This window comes from Triticum aestivum, chromosome 1A, assembly GCF_018294505.1.
Source record: "Triticum aestivum cultivar Chinese Spring chromosome 1A, IWGSC CS RefSeq v2.1, whole genome shotgun sequence".
NCBI classification, from domain to species: domain Eukaryota; kingdom Viridiplantae; phylum Streptophyta; class Magnoliopsida; order Poales; family Poaceae; genus Triticum; species Triticum aestivum.
Genome location: NC_057794.1, coordinates 11228997 through 11234636, shown reverse-complemented (window position 1 = coordinate 11234636; position 5640 = coordinate 11228997).

Genomic DNA, 5640 nt, shown 5'->3' with positions numbered 1-5640 from the left:
TTCTCCGCATCCAACCCCACTTCAGGCTGTGGCTCAAAGTCTTTAACATGAAGCCAAATGTGGTGGATGGCCAGCACGCGGAGTGCGGAGCAGCTATGGTGAGCAAGCTGTCCAACGTCAACTGGCCCAAAGGTACTATTGTGGACACAGTAAAGGAGTGGCAGAAGAAGTGGTTCTACATCACAGAACCTCATGGCACCACCTGGGCCGCAGCTACCGAATTCCGCTCCAGCGCTCCCATGCGACTCACCTCCTGGGTCGAGAAGAGTCCGGACTGGGGTTCCCCTGACGAGGTGATAGCGCTGTAAATGCGCGTTCAAAGCATGGTGACCAAGAGAGTCAAGCTTGTCGATGTGATCCAGGTGATGCTAGTTCCCCGGATCCTTCCGTGCCAGCGCCGAAGCCGCCCTCTGTAGGAGTTCAACCCGAAGAAGCATTAGACCCTGGTGAGGCTCTTTGAGACAACCCACAAAGGCGCATGGAAGTTTCTCTTTAAGGGCAACGAGAAACCACCGGCCACGGATTCAGACCATGGTCACGATTGTAAACACCTCGCCAGCGAGGTATGTCTTTTTTGATGCATTCTCCACTTGTTTGTTTCAAGGATGATGCCATAGCTTTTATTGTTGCTTTTTCAGGACTGGATGGAGAGGGCGAAGCGGATCTAGTGTTCGGCTCCACTGCCTGAAGAACCGGTCATCCCGCGTCTAGCGAAGATGCTGGTGCTGGCACCTTATAAGGCGCCGGAGAAGAAGGCCAAGAAGAAGGCCAAGGGGGCCAAGAGTGGCCTCCGTCAGAAGGGCACTTCGGACGTGACGTCCGAAGACGACGAAGTTCATTCCTCTGTCCCTGAGGACAATGGCGAGGGAGAGGAGGAGGAGGAAAGCAATCCTTCCCCTGAGGAGAGGAAGAAGAAGAGGGCGGCTTCGGCGCATCCGGAGGCGGAAACGCCCAAGAAGGAGAAGAGCGTCCCCGCAGTCAACACCACGTGGGATGCTGATAGCAGTCCGGAAAGGCGCCCCCGCACTAAGCCACCGGCCGCATCGTAAGTGACATGGCTTGCTCATGCGCGCGTCCGACCCTTTTCTCTTCATTATCTTGACATAGTCAATTGTACTATTGCAGTCTGGCCCATGACCTTATCCAGCGATCCTCATCTGGAGGTTCGTTGGCTCCTTCGGAGATGGCGAGCATGTCGCCACCGCCTGCTTATTCCCCCAGGGGCAGGGACGACACCAAAGTGTTATCCCAAAGGACCACTCGGAACCGGGGAGGAACCCAGGACGCTGTCCGGGAGGCGCCACAAGGCGAGACCTCCACTACCGGACACATGGAGCCGATCCCCATGGAGATTGGCGAAGATGGCCGCATCCAGTTCGGCCCTCAGCCGAATACGATTTCAGAGACCCATATGGTTCCGAAGTCAGGCGAGCAGCCCCCTTTGAAGGAGGGGGGGGTGCATCGCTTCCACCGGTGGCCCCTGTCCATCCAGGGGCGTCGAATAACCTGATGAGGCGCTTCGAGGCGCCTCCGTCGTGGGCGAGCACCGTGTCCTTATGGGTGCGGTGATCGAGAAGATTCAGTCCGCAAAGAGTGGACTGAATGAAGCCTGCAGCAGCCTATTAACAGGTTTCGAGGTAAGGAAGAGAAAAACCCCGTGTAGACAGTAGCCCCTGATACACTATCCGGTGTTCGGCAAGAAGAAGCAGACAGAGGATCAATATTTTGTTATAGGAGACTAACGTAATACATATGAATAAGCAGGCATCACTGTTGGCCGCGACCTCGCATGCTGCCGAAGTCTCTGAACCGAGGGAAAGGCTGGAGCGGACCAAGAACGAGCTCGGCGAGGTTAAGGTTCGGCTCCAGGAGAAGCAAACTGAGTGACGACTTACGGTGTGTTCGGAAAGGATAGGCATTGTATATTGACCGCGGTGTCGTAATATGTGCAGGAGCCGCGATCGAGGTCGAGGCCCTGAAGAAGGCCCTGGGCGAGGCCGAAGAGAAGGTTGTTCAGCAGCAAGCCGCCCGCAAGAAGTCCAAGGCCCGGGTCAAAGAAGTCCAGCAGGAGCTCCAGGATGCGGTGAAAAAATGTGAGGCCTTGGAGCATGATGCGTCGGTTCAAGGGGCCTAATGAAGGAAATATGCCCTAGAGGCAATAATAAAGTTATTATTTATTTCCTTATTTCATGATAAATGTTTATTATTCATGCTAGAATTGTATTAACCGGAAACATAATACATGTGTGAATACATAGACAAACGTAGTGTCACTAGTATCCCTCTACTTGATTAGCTCATTGATAAAAGATGGTTAAGTTTCCAAACCATAGACGTGAGTTGTTATTTGATCAATGGGATCACATTATTAGGAGAATGATGTGATTGACTTGACCCATTCCGTTAGCTTAGCACTTGATCGTTTTTGTTTACTCCTATTTCTTTCTTCATGACTTATACATGTTCTTATGACTATGAGATCATGCAAATCCGAATACCGGAGGAACACTTCGTGTGCTACCAAACGTCACAACATAACTGGGTGATTATAAAGGTGCTCTACATGTGTCTCTGATGGTACTTGTTGAGTTGGCATAGATCAAGATTAGGATTTGTCACTCCGATTGTCGGAGAGGTATCTCTAGGCCCTCTCGGTAATGCACATCACTATAAGCCTTGCAAGCAATGCAACTAATGAGTTAGTTGCGGGATAGTGCATTACGAAATGAGTAAAGAGACTTGCCGGTAATGAGATTGAACTAGGTATTGGGATACCGACGATCAAATCTCGAGCAAGTAACATACTGATGACAAAGAGAACAACGTATAGTGTTATGCGGTTTAACCGATAAAGATCTTCGTAGAATATGTAGGAACCAATATGAGCATCTAGTTTCCGCTATTGGTTATTGACCGGAGACATGTCTCGGTCATGTCTACATAGTTCTCAAACCCGTAGGGTCCGCACGCTTAAAGTTCTATGACGATCGGTTTTATGAGTTTATATGTTTTGATGTACCAAAGGTAGTTCGGAGTCCCGGATATGATCACGGACATGACGAGGAGTCTCGAAATGGTCGAGACATGAAGAGTAATATATTGGAAGCCTACATTTGGACATCGGAAGAGTTCCGTGTAAAATCGGGATTTTACCGGAGTACCAGAGGGGTTACCGGAACCCTCCGGAGGCTAATGGGCCTTGTTGGGCCATAAGGGAAAGAGAGAGGGGCCGGCATAGGGCAGGCAGCGTGCCCCCTCTCCTCTGGTCCGAATTGGACTAGGAGAGGGGGGCGGCGCCCCCCTTTCCTTCTCTTTCTCTCCCTTCCTTTCCCCCTCCTAGTAGGAGTAGGAAAGAGGGGAATCCTACTCCTAGTAGGAGGAGGATTCCTCCTCCTGGCACACCAACAAGGGCCGGCCGGCCTCACCCTTGCTCCTTTATATACAGGGGCAGGGGGGCACCTCTAGACACACAAGTTGATCACAAAGATCTCTCCCAGCCGTGTGCGGTGCCCCCCTCCACCATAATCCACCTCGGTTATACTGTAGCGGTGCTTAGGCGAAGCCCTGCCACGGTAGCTTCATCAACTTCATCACCACGCCGTCGTGCTGACGAAACTCTTCCCCGAGCTCTACTGGATCGTGAGTTTGCAGGACGTCACCGAGCTGAACGTGTGCTGAACACGGAGGTGCCGTACGTTCGGTACTGAGGATCGGTCGATCGTGAAGACGTACGACTACATCAACTGCGTTGTCATAACGCTTCCGCTTAACGGTCTACGATGGTACATGGACGACACTCTCGCCTCTCGTTGATATGCATCACCATGATCCTGCGTGTGCGTAGGATTTTTTTTTGAATTACTACGTTCCCCAACATATGGTAATGAGGATATCCTTTCTGGACTAACCCCTTCAGTTTATATAGACACCGAGGGGATCTAGGGTTTACATAGAGTCAGTTACATAAGAAGGAATCTTCATAGTCGGTCGCCAAGCTTGCCTTCCACGCCAAGGAGAGTCCAATCCGGACAAGGGTACAGTCTTCGGCCTTCATGTCTTTGCTACGTCTTGAGCTTGCGTTGGTTTTCCCTGAAGAGGAAGGGATGATGCAGCACAGTAGCGTAAGTATTTCCCTCAGTTTTTGAGAACCAAGGTATCAATCTAGTAGGAGGCCACGATCAAGTCCCTCGTACCTGCACAAAACGATAGCTACTTGCAACCAGCGCGATTAGGGGTTGTCAATCCCTTCACGGTCACTTACGAGAGTGAGATCTGATAGATATAATATTTTTTGGTATTTTTGGTATAAAGATGCAAAGTAAAAAGTAAAAGAAAAGTAAAAGGCAAAGCAAGATTAAAGTGATGGAGATTGATATGATGAGAATAGACCCGGGGGCCATAGGTTTCACTAGTGGCTTCTCTCAAGAGCATAGTATTCTACGGTGGGTGAAGAAATTACTGTTGAGCAATTGACATAATTGAGCATAGTTATGAGAATATCTAGGCATGATCATGTATATAGGCATCACGTCCGTGACAAGTAGACCGAAACGATTCTGCATCTACTACTATTACTCCACTCATCGACCTCTATCCAGCATGCATCTAGAGTATTAAGTTAAAAACAGAGTAACGCCTTAAGCAAGATGACATGATGTGGAGAGATAAATTCATGCAATATGAAATAAACCCCATCTTGTTATCCTCGATGGAAACGATACAATACGTGCCTTGCTGCCCCTTCTGTAACTGGGTAAGGACACCGCAAGATCGAACCCAAAGCTAAGCACTTCTCCCATGGCAAGAACTACCAATCTAGTTGGCCAAACCAAACGGATAATTCGAAGAGACTTGCAAAGATAACCAATCATACATAAAAGAACTCAGAGAAGATCCAAATATTATTCATAGATAGACTTGATCATAAACCCACAATTCATCGGTCTCAACAAACACACCGCAAAAAGAAGATTACATCGAATAGATCTCCACAAGAGAGGGGGAGAACTTTGTATTGAGATTCAAAGAGAGAGAAGAAGCCATCTAGCTACTAACAATGGACCCGAAGGTCTGAGGTAAACTACTCACACTTCATCGGAGGGGCTAGGATGATGTAGAAGCCCTCCGTGATGACGGCCCTCTTCCGGCGGAGCTCCGGAACAGGCCCCAAGATGAGATCTCGTGGATACAGAAAGTTGTGGCGGTGGAATTAGGTTTTTGGCTCCTGTTCTGATCGTGTGGAGGTACGTAGGTATATATAGGAGGAAGGAGTACGTCGGTGGAGCACCGAGGGGCCCACGAGGCAGGGGGCGCGCCCTAGGGGGGGGGGGCGCCCCCACCCTTGTGACCTCCTCTTTGACTCCCTGGAGTAGGGTCCAAGTCTCCTGGATCACGTTCGGTGAGAAAATCACGTTCCCGAAGATTTTATTCCGTTTGTTGTTGTTGTTGTTGTTGTTGTTGTTGTTGTTGTTGTTGTTGTTGTTGTTGTTGTTGTTGTTGTTGTTGTTGTTGTTGTTCTTGCTGCTGTTGTACACTAAAATTAGTCAAACATTCAGTACTTTGACCATCTATACGAAGGAACATACCAACTAAAATGCTAAGCTTATAATAGCACGTAAATCATAAACAATATATTCAAAA